This window comes from Lygodium microphyllum, chromosome 1 (genome assembly GCF_053477565.2).
Source record: "Lygodium microphyllum isolate KBCC chromosome 1, Lygodium_microphyllum_v1.1.10, whole genome shotgun sequence".
Taxonomy (NCBI): Eukaryota; Viridiplantae; Streptophyta; class Polypodiopsida; order Schizaeales; family Lygodiaceae; genus Lygodium; species Lygodium microphyllum.
The window spans coordinates 166596361-166614685 of NC_141135.1; the positions used below are offsets into that span (position 1 = coordinate 166596361).

The window sequence follows — 18325 nt, forward strand, 5'->3', positions numbered from 1 at the left end:
ATGGAATATTTATGTACCCTGAAAATCCATGATGCATCTACAAAATTTTGATCCTGATACTTGACTTATTTCTGCTATAACCGTAGATACTCAATCTAATTCCCAAAAACTCATGATTATTAAACCTTTTTCAACTGCTTTTCAAAATATGCAAATCACTCGATGTGAGGTATGTACTTAAATATTCAATTTTCAATTTCTAGACATGGGAGGGGAACCTGGATTTGGAGTGTCGAGTTAGCGTTCACGCCTGATAACCCGCTCGTGTTGATGGTGGCGTCTTTACTCGACCCTTCTCCCGTAGTCGTGGCTTTTCCAATTTCCTGGGAGAGCTTACGCTTTGGGGCCATTGTGGAGTTGGAGAGGCGGCCTTCACTTCCTTCGAAGGACTCCTTGGTGCTAGAGTTACCTACGCCTTGTCTTGCCTTTCACAGTCTCCTTGTCAATTTGAGGCAGTCGATGGAGAGGTTACGAGGATTGCGATGGGGGGAGAGGGTACTTGAGCCTTTGCCCACAAGAGGAGTTGTCCTTGACCTCCTTCCTCTCTCTCTCTCTCTCTTTCTCTCTTTTCCTCCCTTACTCTAGGTTCTCCTTCCCTATCTTTCCTTCTTTCTTCCTCTCCTTCACTACTCTCCCCCTCCTTCTCTAATTGGTAGCAAGGGGGAGGAAAAGAAGAATAATGATTTTGATGAAAGGAAAAAGGGGGGGAAATTTATAAGGGAAGGGTGGCAATAGGAGGAGAAAAAAAGAGAGAGGGTTCATCCCCCTATTTAAGCGGGGGGTTGGGGTTTATAGGGGGAGGAAGGAAGGACGCTTCCCTTTTCCTTCCCTTCGGCCGTCAGACTGGCCCTCCCACCATGCAAATTGTGCCTCTTGGAATGAGAAGGAGAGATAGTGGGGGTTGGAGGTGGCACATGTGTACTCCTCCCCCCCATCACATTTGTCATTTCCATGATCCTCGGTCTCCTCTACTCACCTCACCACGTCAACTCATGTTCTCCCTCATGATCTCCTCCTCCCCTATCAAGTTCTATACGTCCCTTCCCTCACCTTTGCTTTCATCGAGTTCAACTCCTCCTCCCGCCGCCAAACCGATGATGTTGACAGGGGGAGTCATAATTTAAAAAATTATATATTATGTTATTAATTAGTTGATGGCAATGACGGAGTAAAATAGGGGAGTGTCATCATCATAGCGGCATATTACATTGCTCGAATGCCTTCATCTCTAGACATAAATCTTTTCTTAATTTGATTTAAACTCGGCCTAGACCCCTAATGTCTTCCTGTCAAGTAGGCCTTATAATGGGCACTTTGCAAGACTGATATGGCAAGGTCTGTAGTTGAAGCAGAGAACAAGCTAACTTGTCAAGCGTATCCCAAAGTTGCTTGCATGGATGCATGCTTAGACTCTGAGAGATTAACCGTAGGCACAAATGGATCTCCACCCTCTTGTGTCAATACCCATTTTGCCCAGTGAAATCCCCACACCTCCCACCAAGATAACCATGTCTCTAATGAATGTAGCTTTATCTCATGTGCATGTCCCAAACTCCAAAATGTAACAAGTTTGTCATTTGCTAATGCGGCTAACACTTCACTTGGTGCATCTCCCCATTGTCGACACAAATTCTTATGCTCTTCTTGAAATTGTGGTTTGATACAAGCTCGTGTATGTTCTAGCATACTCTTTTCCTAGTGAAAAGAACACGAGTGTTCCTTGAACATCATCACATTCCTTTTACCTTTATTGAAAACAGTATGCACTGCAAGCTGATTTGCTTGTGCCTCATCAGCCATGAAACCTGCAAACTCTGCACTCTCAAATCCACATTGCTACAACCTTTCATTCATCAAAGTCCAAAATAAAACTTGTGCACTTGTATTCTCCACCTTGAACTCACCTACTGCAATTGTAAGCAATTCTCTGACAAAAGGGTGATAAACATGTGCACTTATTGTGGTCCAACTACTTGTCCTGTGCACATGATCAAAGTGGAAAAATTGTTTCTCTAATGGTTCACCTGGCCTCATTTGATTAACCAAGTCTATCCCTCTTCCAGGACCCACATAGGACATCTTAAATACATGAGGCTCCACATTGTTTGCCAGCTGGTTCGGAAATAAGAGGCTATGAAAGAAAGGGTATTGCCTATTTGTTTTCTCCTTAATATTGATTAATGCTTCGAGCCCAAGAACTCACATTTTGATGGGCAATATCCATGGATCTTTGAATCCTATTCAAATACCAAAAGTCAAGCATTACAACATGTGAGTTCACAAAAATGTAAACAAAGTTTAGACCTAACCTTTTTCTTTGTACAAGAGGTGTAACTCTTTCCAGAAGTTGCTCAACCCCCGAATCTCCCATATCAGGAGTGATATTAGTGTCATCAAAGAGCATGTCCATAATTATATATTGAGCTACACCTGTCTCAACCTTTTTACACTTTGCATAAAGGTCATGGGAAGTTCTATCTTGCACAAAAGTCTCATTTGTTTTCGACACCCCAACTGCCACTGGATGCATGTGACTACCTTGATGTATGACACATCTTGTTGTACTACTTCTATCTATAGGGTAGCAATAATAAATAGAAGACTCACACACAGCCAAGCATTCCGGTAAAGTAGAGCAATGCCGACAAACTAAAATTCCGGTTTCAGAACTTAAAAACCCAATTCTAGGTGCATGTTTAAGTTTTCCCTTCCATTGAGATTGATTGCTTCCCTTTGTCTGCTCATAATATGGGCACTCCACATTACAACATTTTAGATTCCCCCCACAAGAACTACGCCTAACAACACCATCAAAACATTCCTTTGTAAATGTGTTATACTCCACCCACACATGACCATCATATCTTTGCTCCATCCCAGCCATTGGCTTACCTTGTGGCGCAATAGGGAGCTCAAAAACAATATCCCCATCGTACTGTGATGGAAGTTCATCAACTTTCCTAACTTCAGATGCATTCATTAAAGATTTGAGAAGAGTGTCGTTAATAGGCAATCGTCTAATCACAGACAATATACTGAGAACTTTATTTTCTATGGGTGTCCCTAAACTAGATGGACATGGTTCAAGGATTGATGGAGTTCCCAAATAGGAAAAAGAGGGATTTTTTTACTGATGAGAATATATGTCCACCATCATCTCTACCATACACAACATCCTTGGAATGTAGAGATAAAGTAGACACAGTGCATTCCCTTGGCATTGCTGCAGTAAGTTTAAATGCATAAACACCATCAGCTAGCTTTATCCTAGGCACTACACTGCTTTGATTCTCCATTGATAAGTTATTATTACCTAAGGAGAAGTGCTCTTGAAGTTCTCTCTCTATCAAAATAACATCTTCTGAATCAAAACGGACGGATAAAATTTTCAAAGAGCCAAAGCAAAGAATATCAATGACATGCACCATTCTACTTGCGAGATGCAGCTATTGACAAATGTCTAAAAATATATCAAGCAAGACAAAATCATTCTCCCTTTTCGAGATATGAATACTGATATTTTCCAAATATGATTGCATTTAAAACCGAATATTTGCATCACTAGTTAATGAGTACGATGCATTTATTGAATATATTCACCACTAACTAAAAGCATATTTGCACTTGAGGAGATCACTATTTGTGATGGCGGTCACTTGCTCAACTATCAGAGAATGAGATGACCCTTTCCATCGGGTTTTCAAAGACGAGACAACTCAGTTCATTAGACACCATCGAGTTTCTAAAGACGACCCTTTCCACTACCCGCAATTTGTGACCTCAAAACTTGTGAGGGTGCCTTTCATATCGCTTTCTTCTCTAAATTTTGGAACACCAATAATCTCGCATATTGCGCACGTATGTCTCTTCCCATTTGCACAGTACTTTGTTGGCATATTGCTCGTTCGGCTTCTTGATAGTAACAGTAGTTTGTATATCTCATTATTGCCGTATCATATCTAAGATTTTGGGGATTGCTAGTCTTGTTAATACTTGTCTTTGTTTTAATTTTACATATGCTGGTGTGCTGTGACTTTGTATTCACAGGAAAAGTTGGATCTCCTCCGTGAACTGCCCCCTAAAGGGGCTTAGCTTTACTTCGATTGGTGCGCTTGTACTATGCATATATGTGCACGAGTTATGTGAGTGAGAAACCCTTCAAGTTGGGCAATGCCTCCAAAAGACTGGGCCCTTACCTTGATGAGCACAAGCTATTTCCTCCCCTGCAAATCCAATCTTTCGTGAGGTGATACTCGCAGCGGAGATGGTGAGGAAATACTTGCAACAAAGATGGTGAGGCACTACTCGCAACGTCGCAGGTAGGATACTCATTTCCCTTAATCTGTCTTCTTGCAGGTAGGATACTCACAGGTAGGATCTTTGTTAACCTGTCTTCTTGCCACCAAGGAGCTTCTTGCCCTTGGTGGCAAGAAGTCCTTGGCAATCAAAAAGAGTGATGGGTGGCCTCTACCCTTGGCGATCGACAAGAGTGACGGGTGGCAAGAAGCCCTTGGCGATCGGCAAGAGTGATGGGTGATGTGCGATTGGTTGGGGCTGTGAACCCATTTTCCTTATTAGCATTGCCTTTCCTTTGCCCTTATGAGGGGACTTCGTAGGTGCATGCTTGCATGTCAATCTTAGGCTGTTGCCCTTCTTGCTGCGTTGAAGAGACTCCTGCTTGGTCAAGAGTGCAATAATCTATCCTTTTGAGGGCCAACTTTGACAAAATGCCTCTATGCTTTGCATATGTAGTAAGCATAAGGGAAAGAAGCAAACCAAACCTCAATAGTGATCTCGATCCCATTAGCATCAAAGAGTTCAAGAACTTCACACTTCACACATCACTCCCCTTAGCTCCTTCCCACCAAGGGCAAGAAAGCCCATACACTGGCATATGGGCTTTCTTGCCCTTGGTGGCAAGAAGCTAAGGTCTTATTGTCTATGGCCTTAGCTTCTTGCCACCAAGGGCAAGAAATCCCATATGTTGGCGTATGGGCTTTCTTGCCCTTGGTGGCAAGAAGCTAAGGCCACATACATGGGCTTTCTTGCCCTTGGTGCTGGTGTGTGTGTAAGAGGCCAAGTGTGTGTGCGTGTGTATGGTGATGAGAGAGAGAGAGAGAGAGAGAGAGAGAGAGAGAGAGAGAGAGAGAGAGAGAGAGAGAGAGAGAGAGAGAGAGAGAGAGAGAGAGAGAGAGAGAGAGAGAGAGAGAGAGAGAGAGAGAGAGAGAGAGAGAGAGAGAGAGAGAGAGAGTGTGTGTGTGTGTGTGTGTGCAATAAGAGAAGAGTGGTGTGAGGCTCAAGGTGTGTGTAAGAGAGTGTGGGTGTGTGAGTTAGAGTGAGTTAGCGTGAGTGTAGAGGGCCATGATCTTAATTTTCTGACACCAATATAATCTTATGTGAAATGTTAGGGAATAATCATGCCTCCACGAAATAGACAACAAGGAAAAAAACATAGGGAGTTCGGGTCTCTTACAATAAAATTTCTTAATTCAACAATGATGTGAACTAATGATTTCTTAATATTTCTATGTGAACTAATGATTTTGTAATTTAGTCAACAAGCAAGGAGAAAGAAGTGTGTGCATCTAGTCCTATAGTAGAGAGAGTGGCAGTGATGATTTCTCTCCTATCCAGGTTCTTGTTTGTATGCTTTTTATAGGGAATATTTTATGTTGCTTATATTGAGTTTGCTAGTTTCTAAGTTCTATGTTTCAAATGTTCCTAGGTTTCTAAAAAAAGACAAAAAGAGCAAGTATTGTCTCAACCCGCTAGCAGCACTATGCAGTCCATGTGTAATGAGAAAGAAGAGCAAGGGGAAAATGAGGTGGTGGAAATGATGAAAGGTGGAGATGTATTGGCTAAATGCAGGGTTTTAGATGTTCCAAGGTGCCCACCCATTCCCCTTTGTAGGATGTTTCCATACCCTAGGGTTCGAGGTCTGAGAAGTGACACTTCGCTACTCAAAATAGCCTTAGAGGGTGAAACTTACTGTCCAGAGAAGGGTATTTTCATTATCTATGTTGTCTCCCCTTTGGATGTTGTAATTCTGGTGACAAGTGAGATGAGGGCTTCATGGGATGCCCACTGGCAGGCTATAGATAAAGAGTTTGAGAATGAGTTGAGAACTAAGAAGGGGTTGTCTTTTCTTTCCAATAAAATGTTCTATGTGTGGCAGGGGAACCATTGCACAGTGGCTTGGATGGAGCTCATTACATAGATATATAAAGATGATAAAGAATGGCATTTGAGGGTCTTTAGCACTATTGTTGATCCAACTAGACTCAGTGAAGTCTTCTTGCTTGCTAGCCTTCTTCGCATGAATAAGTAAGTTCCTCTCAAAACACAATGCTCATGTGGTCCTTCTCATTAAATGCATCTGTATTAAATTATTATTATTTTTGGAAGCTTGAATGAGCATGCAGTCATAGTCACAAATCTGAAGGACACATTGGTCAATGCTGCAAATATTTGTGAGTGTGATATTAAATCCTATTTGCGAGAGCAACTTGCTAATGTGGCTAAAACCTTGGAAGCCAAAAAGAAGCTTGAATCAAAGACTTCACCCCCATGGTATCTGTTGGCTAGAGAGGATTTGGCCCAGCTTGTTTAGTAGGTAGATATATGTTTGGGCTCTTTCTTGTTATGAGAGGATTCGAAAGTATGGTATGCAATGATTTCCCCAAAATTTTGTAGATTGAGTTTCAAAAGGAAGTAAGGACCAAAGTAGCTGAAGTGACAAAAGGTCTAAGTGCGGAGGAGAAGGCTTTAAAAGAAAAGGAGATCTCCACTGAGTTGCAACAAAAGTACACTGATCGTATGCAAAAAGTATTGCAATGTTTGATTTGTTTAGAATTATTATTGTTGTGTTTGTCTCCTGCTAATATGAAATGGTTTTGGTATATTTATTAGGTTTTGAATAATATCAATCCATCCCTTGGCAAGGAATGGAGAGAAACTTTGTTTTCTCTTCAATTTGATGGAGCGGACAACATTGTGGGTATTGAAAAGTTGAATTTGATAGCAATCTCTTCCATTAGTGCAGAGAAAAAGATAACTTGGTTGACATTGCTTGAGAGTTCAAGATCTGTTCGCAATACCCATGGTATGCCATCAACAAACACAGAGTTCAGAGCGTAAGAGTTTTTCACTTTTCTTGCTTTATCTCTATGCTTCATAGAAAAAAATTGTCTTTGCTTTGCATGTTTTTGTGCCTTTCATTATTTCTATCATTCTAGGTGGTTGTTTAGGGAATTGTTGCTAGACATGATAGAAAAGAATGCACTTCGTTCTTTGGAGCAAGAGATAAGAATAGTAGCTACCACAAAGCATCCAATTAATTTTCCCGATGAGCCATCTCTTCATGTTTACTTTGCATCCATACAATACAAGGGCAGAAAACATATTTTTGGCAACATTAAGAAAATTGGTGCTAAAGAAAAGTCCAAAAAAAAGAGGATCAACCTATTCAACCCCATCTTAATGCAGCTGCTTGTCGGTTGCTCTATCAGTTGGTTTTCTATTTTAATGCTTTTTGTTTGACATTGCAATGTGTAGTTTGTGGGGACCCATATAAATTATCTTGGAATATTCTAGGTATTTTTTCCACTTGAGAGACCTCAAGTTGCTTGTTGATTTTCCCAAGGCTTGTAAAACATGGGTGGATATCACTAACAAAGAGTCCACTATGTATGGGGAGAATATGATTGGTCTCTCACCATTTGAGATTGAGACATGCCCTCACCCCATGTATTGCCAACTGAGAAAGCTAAGTTTGAGGAATGGCAAAAATCAAAGGGAAAGGGTGCAAGTGGTGGCTGTCTGAGTCAAAGTAAAGTGGCTTCCACAACTGTCTCCTCTCTTTCCTTAAGCTTTACTTTTCTAACAAAGAAGTGGTTTTGAAGGTGATCAAATAAGGGGCAAGGAAGCACAAAGGGGCGAGCATGCTCAAAGAGGCAAGCAAGCTCAAAAAGGTAAGCAAGCTCAAATTAGTGAGATATAGAGTACATGTGACTTTTACTTATTTCACTTTGCATATTCATGTCTCATGCAACTTAGAGAAGGCTAGCTCTCTATGTTGGATATTTATATACCTTCCTTGTAAAATAAAGATTTATGTTTCTTTGTTTGTTTTGTTTTAGATCGTGAAATTTTTGTTGATGACAATTCACCACCACTCGATGTTGGTATGCATGGTAGCTTTCATAGTGGTATGCTTCTTTTTATGGATATACACAAGTTGATTGTTTTGTATGTTATGCTTGTTGTTCATTCATTATACTTGCTGTGATTGTTTTATATGTTATGCTTGTTTTGTATTTAGGTCCATCCTCACGTCCTAGACCACCATCCCAAAAAGAATATGTGCCACTCTTGTCCATACAAGGGGGGGCTTCTTTGGATCGCTCTATCTTTTCATTTGGATGTGGAGATTATATTTCTATGGGTAAGGATTTTATATCCTCTATTAGAAATGAGGATTATGCAAAGATCCATACAACTTTTTCTGAAATCAATAAATTGGGGGTGGAGTATAAGAAAAAGCAAAAGACGGTGGCATGGGCTGCTGACTTTGTGCTCTTGGATCTTCCCATGGACTCTATGCATGGACGAGACGGTGCTCCATTGTGGAACAAGGTGTTAGAGGATCATATTCAGCATGGACTTTGGAGTGGCAGCAGCTTGTTTGGCGGAGTCAGGATGGGTTGTTTGTCTTGCCTCCATTTCAGGTGATTCTTTGAGTCAAAAATATGTAAATAGGATTGTTAGGTACTTGTGAATAAGATTGCTAAGTAATTGTCTGTTGAGATATCGAGCTCCACTCGTGATATGCCAAGGTGACCGTTGTGCATTTATGTCACCGACTTGTCAGTTGGCAGATGCGGTTGGTACACCGCCATGAATAATAGCTACATGACAGCTATCCTTACCTACTCTAGTTCGTGGCTCAGTTAGTATGCCACCTTAGTTAGTTCAGTTTGGTTTGAGACCCATATATAGGGTTCTTCTATTTCTTTGTATGAGAGTTCTTTTGGCTTATACAACTAAGAAGAGGAAAACTGTTTTCAGCCTCCACCTCTATGTGTATTCCCCCATTGTGCAAGCAAGAAAGCTACAAGTGAGACTCCTTCCTTCTCTCCCACAATCTTGACATGGTATCAGAGCCTTGTTCGTGGTAAGGAGCTCAAGAAAGCAAGCCAAGCTCGCGGCGTTCTGGTAAGAGGAGCAGTGTTGCTTTCATTTTCTGTTTTGGGAGCAGATCTCTACAGGTAGCACAGTCGGAAATTGCAAGAGTGCATTGTCTCAGGTTGAGACGCCCTTCGTGGTGAAGCAAGAGCGCAGTATATGCTGCGGGAGAGGGCTTTAGCTCTTGGCGACCCTGCTTTTTTGATTTGAGGCCATTTCGGGGCCTGTTTTGGAGGCGGAAGTTTTCTGCACGCACTCAGGAAAAGGCCCAGTTTTATGCTGTGCGACCACTGTTCTACAGGTCGGTGAAAAGTTACTGTAGAAATTGCATCGTATGCCTATGCGCAAAGACATTGGGAGTTACAGAATCATCCTTGTTGCCTGTTGATGCAAAATCGTCACTAGGAAGTGACTGTGTGGTTAAATACCACTTTCGTCAGTTTTGCAGATTTGCCCTTGTGAGGCTGAAGCTGTGTTCTCTGCAGTGAAAGAATTTTTTGTAGTATTCTGTAATGGCGTCTGATTCTCTTTCACAGATTGTAACTGAAAAGCTTGACAAGAACAACTTCCAAGCATGGAAGTTTAGAATGACGAATTTCCTTACGGGAAAAGGATATTGGGAATTTATTGCACGAAATGAAAAAGAACCAGTTCTTCCTGATGTTCCCAATCAACAGCAAATGCAGGCATTTAAAGCACGGCATGAGAGAGCCAGGAAAGTTATGTATTGGCTGTCTATCAGTATTTCAGACTCTATGATTGTGCATATTCAGGATGCAAGTACGCCAAAGGAGACATGGGATACTTTGTCAAAAATGTACAGCACAAATACTCAAGCCAGGAAAATGCAGCTCAAGCAAGAGTTGCATAATGTGCAAAGAGAAAATATGAGCATCAATGACTACCACATGAAGGTGAAGAAGATTGCAGATGCACTTGCTTCCATTGGGTCGCCAGTGGAAGATGATGATTTAGTTTCCGTGACCTTGAATGGTCTAGGAAAGGATTATGCACAGTTTCGAACATCCATTTCCGTCCGTGAAAGATTTCCTGATTTTGAGGAGTTGATTGCTCGTCTAATTTCTGAGGAGCAGAGAAATGGTGGTGCATCTTCTTCAGGAGGAACTTCAAAAGAAGTTGTCTTCTACTCAAATGCTGGAAGAGGTAGAGGCAGAGGTAGAGGAGGCCGATCTGGAGGCCGTGGTAGAAATCAGAATATGCAGCAAACTCAAGAAAACCAATCCTATGGAGGAGGACGTGGTAACTCTAGAGCCAGGGGGAGCCAAAGAGGTCGTGGTGGATAGCAAAGAGGCCAAAATGCAAACAGTAATGTTGAATGCTACTACTGTGGTAAAATGGGTCATATGGCTAAAGACTGCTATAAAAAGCAGAATGACATCACGAATGAAAAACTGCAACAAGGGAATTATGCATCTTCTAGTAGACAGGGTGATGACAGAAATGAGCATTTTTTTTCAGCACATGAAGAATTCTATGACAAGTGCAGAAGAAAGCAATGATGTATGGTATGTTGACTCAGGTGCATCAAACCACATGACAGGTCATGCAGAATGGATGGAGGATGCAAGGAAAATGGAGAAACCAGGATTTGTAGAGACTGGTGATGATACTGCACATCCTATTGTGCAGATTGGAAAAATTCATTTGTCTATGCAGGATGGGAAAAAGAAATACCTGTCTGATATATTTCATGTCCCGAATATCACCAAGAATCTGGTTTCTGTTGGTCAAATGGTTGAGCAGGGCTTGCAAGTCAGATTTAATCCTCATGATGCTTTGTTGAGGATATGAAAAATAAAGGTCGCTTGATAGCAAAAGGAAAGAAGAAGGGCAGAATGTTTACGTTGGATGCAGACATGTCTGAATTGAGTGCAGCAATGTTTGCACATGGGACCGGTGTAGTTGCAGATATTGATATCTGGCATAAACGCATTGGTCATGTTAATGTACAGCGACTTAAATCAATGCAGGCCCAAAATATTGTTGCAGGATTGCCAAAATTCAAGGTTGCAAAAATGCATAAGGTATGTGAAGCCTGTCAATTTGGAAAACAGGCAAGGAAACCATTTCCTAGACATGTTCAAGAGAGTGAGAAGCCATTGGAATTAATCCACTCTGATGTGTGGACTACTAAAGCTGCATCTCTTGGAGGCTGTCATTATTTTGTCACTTTTATTGATGACTATAGCAGAAAAGTTTGGGTGTATTTTATGAAAAAGAAAAGTGAAGTTTTTGGGCATTTCAAAACTCTTAAAGCTATGGTTGAAAAAGAAACAGGCCTGCAAATAAAATGCCTAAGGTCAGATGGAGGGGGAGAGTACCTCTCAAATGAGTTTGCAAGGTTCCTGCAGGAGCATGGCATAAAGCAACAATATTCATGCAGTCATACCCCACAACAAAATGGAATTGCAGAAAGGAAAAACATGCATATTGGAGAGGTATCTCGTGCCATGCTCAACGAAAAAGACTTGCCAGATTTTTACTGGGCTGAAGCAGTTGCTAGAGCAGTCTATATAATGAATAGGACTCCCACTGTAGCAATACATGGGATGACTCCAGAGGAGAGGTATACTGGTAGGAAACCAGATATTTCTCATTTGAAAATTTTTGGTTGCATTGCCTATGTACATGTGCCAGATGAGCTGAGATCCAAGTTGGATCCAAAAGCTGAGAAGTGCATCTTTATTGGTTACTCTCTGTAGCAAAAAGGGTATAGATGTTATAACCCTTCTACTCGTAAGTTTACAGTGAGCAGAGATGTTGTTTTTTATGAGATGAGTAGCTGGTATAAACCAGTAAATGTGATTGATGATGTAGATGCACAAAATGGTAATGCTGCACAGAATTCACAGCAGCAGTCACAAAATATTAGTGGACATGGAGCGTCCTCTAGCAGTGGTTCACATTCTTTGCCATTGACAGGTAGATTGAGATCAGGAGAATCTTCTCAAAGCAATGCAGATAGTGGCATGTAGGTATCACAAAAAGGAAAAGAGAAGGTTGATCAGCCCATGTTTGATGTGAATCCAGGTCACTCTTATGTGGATGGTGAATCCAGTGGCTCAGAACATAGCATTGATGATGAGTTGGGTATTCCTTCTATTGTTACACCTAGAGTAAGGAAGACCAGGGATGTTTTGAGAGCACCTGGGAGTGAACCTATTTTGCGCAGGTCTACGAGAGCTAGTATCCTGTGGATAGGCTGAAATATGATGGATTTACAGCCATTCACTATGCATATATGGTCAAAGTGATACAGGAACTAGAACCCACTTCTTTTGAGCAAGCCATGGGAAAAGAAAAATGGGAGAAAGCCATGGATGAAGAAATGGATGCCTTGGAAGCAAATGCTACATGGGAATTGGTACCTTTGCCTAAAGGTAAGAATGCAATTGGCTGTAAGTGGGTTTACAAGGTGAAGCACAATGCAGATGGTTCTGTAAACAGATACAAGGCAAGATTAGTAGTCAAGGGGTATGCACAAACATATGGCATTGACTATGAAGAAACATTCAGTCCGGTTGCAAGGATGGCAACCGTAAGAGCAGTCATTGCTATGGCTGCATCAAAGGGATGGTCTTTACATCAGATGGATGTAAAGAATGCATTCTTGCATGGTGATTTGCAAGAAGAGGTCTATATGGAGCAGCCTTCAGGTTATGTGCATGCTGTTCATCCTGAGTTTGTTTGCAGGTTGAAGAAAGCCTTGTATGGCTTGAAGCAAGCACCTAGAGCATGGTCTGACAAGATAGGACAGTATCTTGTCACTATTGGCTTTCAAATTTCCAAGGCAGATTTCTCACTTTATGTGAGAAAAATAGAGAAAGGTATTATGCTACTTGTCATTTATGTTGATGATTTGATTATGACAGGTGACAGTGATGAAGATATCCTTCATGTGAAAATGCTACTGAAGCAGAAGTTTGAGATGAAGGATTTGGGAGAGCTGCATTATTTCTTGGGCATTGATGTGATTAGATCACCAAGTGGGATACAGCTCTTGCAGAGGCAATATGGATTGGACATGCTGTCCAAATATGGGATGACAGGCTGTAAGCCTATTTCAGTTCCTTTGGAGCAGAATGTGAAGCTGAGCGCAGATGCAGGTGAGCTTCTAGAAGACCCTACTATGTACAGACGCATAGTAGGAAGCTTGATTTATATGACTATCACCAGGCCAGATTTGAGCTATGCTATTGGATTGGTAAGTCAGTTTATGTAGGCTCCAAGGAAACCGCATTTGGATGCGGCTAGACGCATACTCAGGTATGTGAAGTCCACATTGCAGTATGGACTATTTTATGAGACTGGGGTTCAGATACAGTTGCATGGATACACTGATGCTAATTGGTGGGCTGGTAGCATTTCTGATAGACGATCTACCAGTGGATATGTGTTCTCTTTTGGGAGTGCTGCAGTCACTTGGAGCAACAAGAAACAGCCTACAGTTGCCTTGTCGAGCACAAAGGCTGAGTACAGGGGTGCAGCAATGGCTGCATGTGAGGTAGCTTGGTTGCATAAGCTACTTTATGATATGCATCAGCCTACAGATGGGCCAGTTGTCATTTATTGTGACAACATGAGTAGTATACACTTGGCAAACACCCAGTCTATCATGCTAGAACAAAGCACATTGAGGTGCATTATCACTATGTGCGGGAGAGGGTTTTACTAGGTCTTATTGATCTAGTTTATGTCAGCACAGAGGATCAGGTAGCTGACATATTTACGAAGGCATTGGGCGCAGAGAAGCTGCGCAAGTTCAGAGACCTGCTTGGTGTGCAGGAATTGGGATTGAGCTTGAGGGGGAGTGTTGAGATATCGAGCTCCACTCGTGATATGCCAAGGTGACCGTTGTGCATTTATGTCACCGACTTGTCAGTTGCAGATGCGGTTGGTACACCGCCCATGAATAATAGCTACATGACAGCTATCCTTACCTACTCTAGTTCGTGGCTCAGTTAGTATGCCACCTTAGTTAGTTGAGTTTGGTTTGAGACCCATATATAGGGTTCTTCTATTTCTTTGTATGAGAGTTCTTTTGGCTTACACAACTAAGAAGAGGAAAACTGTTTTCAGCCTCCACCTCTGTGTGTATTCCCCCATTGTGCAAGCAAGAAAGCTACAAGTGAGACTCCTTCCTTCTCTCCCACAATCTTGACATTGTCAATGTTTAAAATGTATTTCTTTCTGTCAGGGCACTCTCCCTCGTGGGTGGAGAGATATGCCCCGTGGTGTGAGCTGGAGATTGTGCATAGATTCATAGTTGAGGACTTAGACTTCATGGATGAGGTTATGATTGAGGGTAATTCCGTAGAGGTATTTGACATGGTTATTGTACACTCAGTTTTCTTGGTGCTTTGTTGTTCTTGATTAGCTTATGACATGTCTCTATTTTTTGTCATTATTGTGCAACAAATGGATGCCTTCTACTTTTACATGCTATGATATCAAGGCTACATGGCCTCTTTACATCTTCAGGAGAGTGCCACATTACGACATGATCATGGTGTTCAGTTCTCACGACATGTCATTTGTCACTATTTGCCACATATTGCGAGGGTATTGGAGGCTGGTGAGGAGGCACAATCGAGATCAGGTGTGCAGTGGACTCTCGAATTTGTGCAATGCTTTTTAGAGGCTCTTTGTTCTCTCAAAGATTGGATTTAGAGATGGGTAGTGGTATAGCCCCTTTGATGCGTGCATCCATCGCATCTGGCCACCCCTATTATTCTTTTGATAGTGACCCTGACATTGTTGATCGCATTCTACAACCTTTGGTAGAGGGACCTCCTGTAGGTACTAGAGATTAGTCGAGCTCAGACGAGGAGATTTCAGAGAGTGAGCGAGTGGATGATGCATATGGCTGCCCTTTTGATTAGTATGGTTACTACTATTGACTTGTGTTTTGCCATGGTTTGTCAAGGTTACTACTATTGACTTATTTAGGACATTATATGCACTCTAGGATGATATGCTTTTGTGTGTGAGTTTTTGCCATGTGCTTTGAAATGTTAATGAAATGCAGTTTATAAGATTCTTATTGTAGTGTATTACCATGTTATGCAGAGGAAGTTGCAAGGGAGATGAGCAAGGATGCCTCTTATGATACAATCAAGAAAAAAACCAACAAAGGGAGAAGAGTGGGATGTTTTTTTGTAGATGATGAGTGTGGAGAAGAGAGGGTGTGAAGTGTATTGAGTTTTTGGTGTCGTGTTAAGACAATGATTATTGTGCTAAGACTATGAGTATTGTATGGGTTGGTTTGAAAATTTTGATAACCTCAGGTCTTTTAATCTCTATCATATGGTTTAATGATCAAATTTGAGCATGCATGGAGTGTTTTTTTTGTCGCTTCAAGTCATGGTGTTGTAAGTAAGGTTTGAGAGTTTTCAATAAACAATTAGAGTAGATAAGAGGCGTGATTTTGGTTCTATAGTGGTTGAATTCTATCACTTCTCTTCGTGTTGCTCTTTTTTACTACTCCACTCAGTCTTTGCATGCTCGGTTTCTATCTCTGCTCGGTTCATGCATGCTCAGTTTAAAGTTAAACTCAAACAGCAAGTGCAACAACCTCAACAAGAGCCAATGGAGGTAGTGAGGGAAAGAACAAGTGCAAAAACCAAGCCCCCCTCTACAACCACAAGTACAACAAGAAGAGCAAGGGGAGGAAGCTATGATGCCTAAATGGATGGTGGAAATGAGGCACAAACATAGAGAATAGGTGGCCGCAAGAAGCTCCAAGCTAAAACACTGCAAGTTTCATAGGTGTCCATCTCTCAAAGTGAGGAGTGCGACCCTATCAACTGGGTCCAGGAACTTGCAGTGTGGGAGTAATGGGAAAACTATGGCTGCCTCTTCAAGTTCTCCTTCACCTTCTCTTGTACATTGGATAGAGTACTATCTCCTAGGGTGGTGGAGGATGTCATTAAGCTTTCAACAAGTCTAGGAAGGAGATGGCTACGAGACACCCCATGAGGTGGTAGTAGCAGCAAGAACATTTAGACTACCGGGAAGATAAGGCGGTGGAGGTACCCCATAGAGTGGAGGGATATGAGGCTCAGCCTAGGTCACACAGAAACATCAGGGACTCCAACCTAGAGGCCTAGATGGCTTTCTACAGCACCCTACTACATGAATGGGATGATCCTACCTACATGCCCTACTCAAGAAGGATTAGAATCGACTTCAACTAGGAGGTGCATGGTAGATATAACTTCCCCTATGATCCACAATGTAAATGCATCAACCCTTGAAGGAAGCTTAATCTTCATCGAAAGGGACCTTTGCCCCCATCTATAGTAGGTTTCCTCAAAGACTTCTCCTCATGCCCCAATTGTGCCTTCATTGCCACATATAACTATCTTCGTCTATTGTGAATATTGTTAAAACAAAAATCTATTGCAGAGGAAGAGTGGTTGTTGCCCCTCTTTGTTTATATCAATGCTAGGATAGATAGTTGTGCAATGGTATACCTTATGATGAGAGCCACCCTCTTGTGAGTATTTTGTATGAACCTCTCAGAAGACATGAGTGACAATAGATTCACTGGGTGTAGCCACCCATTTTTGTGATCTACTCCACTCAATGTAAGAGCTAACTTGAAGGAGTAGTAGGGCATTCCTAAGCAAAGTCCTCAAGCCACCACACAACCTGGCCCCTGCTCATGAACGGGATGCTTCTTAGTGTGCTCCCTTTATAATTCAAAAAGAAAAAGAAAAGAAAATAGAAAAAATAGGAAAAAATATTTAAAAATAAAAATAAAGGAAAATAAAATAAAAAATAAAAAGAAAGGAAAGAAAGAGAAAAATTAAAATAAAAGAAAGGAAAAAAGAAAAGGACAAGAAGGAAAGAAATGGAAAGAAAAGAAACACAACAATGAAATCAACCCATACTACACTCTACGAGCATCACAAGCATTGCACCTACGGACCACCCTAGCCCTTCTCCCACATCACAACTTAGGGCACATCAAGGGCAAGACATGATTGATAGACCTATCTCCCTAAGTCACGCATAGTGCCTTCATTTACATGAACGGGGTCCTCAAGTGTGGGACAACACCTTAGGCTTTCCCATCTCCCAATTCCACCATCATGTGCACAGTGCACTGCATGGTTAGGATAGACATGACCCCCTAGGAAGTGCACTCTTTCTCTTTTCAAGAACATTGTATGGCAGTGCGACAAACCAACATCTACAGAGGCCTTCATCGACCACTCATTCATATTTGCCATTGGTAACCTCCCAAACTCACTTCACAAAGCATGCCCAACATGGCCCATCTCCTCAATAACGCCACGAACCATTCCTCATCAGCCCTCTACAAACTCAGCCTATACCATTAGGTGCCATGGGACTTGTACCCAACTTAGGAGGGGAGTAATGTTACACTCTCAAAAGTCCAAGATAGAAAAATTGAAAAATCGAACATGGAAGATAGTTCCAAGGTGAGAAAAACATACGAGAAAGGCACACTCAGAAAAATATCTGAAGACATGAACTGTAGGAAAAATCCTTGAATTTAAATTAAGTTCACCATAATATGCTAGCAAGAAAAGCACGAGGCACATTGTAATTTATTTTGTAAAAGGTTCCAACCTTCCAAATTATAAAAAATGAGAGGTGTGGGTTAAGGCCTATGTTAGGGCAATATGACAATAGTAGTAAGGGGTTTGACTCTGTTCAAAATAATCAAAATCACATTCATGAAGGAACACCTTACTATCCCCAATCAATGTCAAATGTCTCAATGGCAAAGTGAAGAGAAACCTTTTTTGGAGATACGTGAGAAGGTGGGATGTTGACCATGTGTTGATACAAGAACATAAGCCTCATAATAGGTGGGGTATCCAATATTTTTTAAATGGATATTTATAATAACTAAATGTAGAGAGAGAGAGAGAGAGAGAGAGAGAGAGAGAGAGAGAGAGAGAGAGAGAGAGAGAGAGAGAGAGAGAGAGAGAGAGAGAGAGAGAGAGAGAGAGAGAGAGAGAGAGAGAGAGAGAGAGAGAGAGAGAGAGAGAGACTATAGAAGAGAAAGAAATAGGAGAGAGAGAGAATAATAGAAGAGGATAAAGAAAGACAAAGAGAATGGCATGGAAGCCATGGAAGCTATGAA

The 18325-nt window shown here is 41.5% G+C and overlaps 1 pseudogene; it reads left to right on the forward strand.

Annotated features, from left to right (window-relative positions):
- Nucleotides 1–6816: 6816 nt before the first annotated feature.
- Nucleotides 6817–7480, forward strand: LOC148041940 (uncharacterized; annotated as a pseudogene).
- Nucleotides 7481–18325: the final 10845 nt, after the last annotated feature.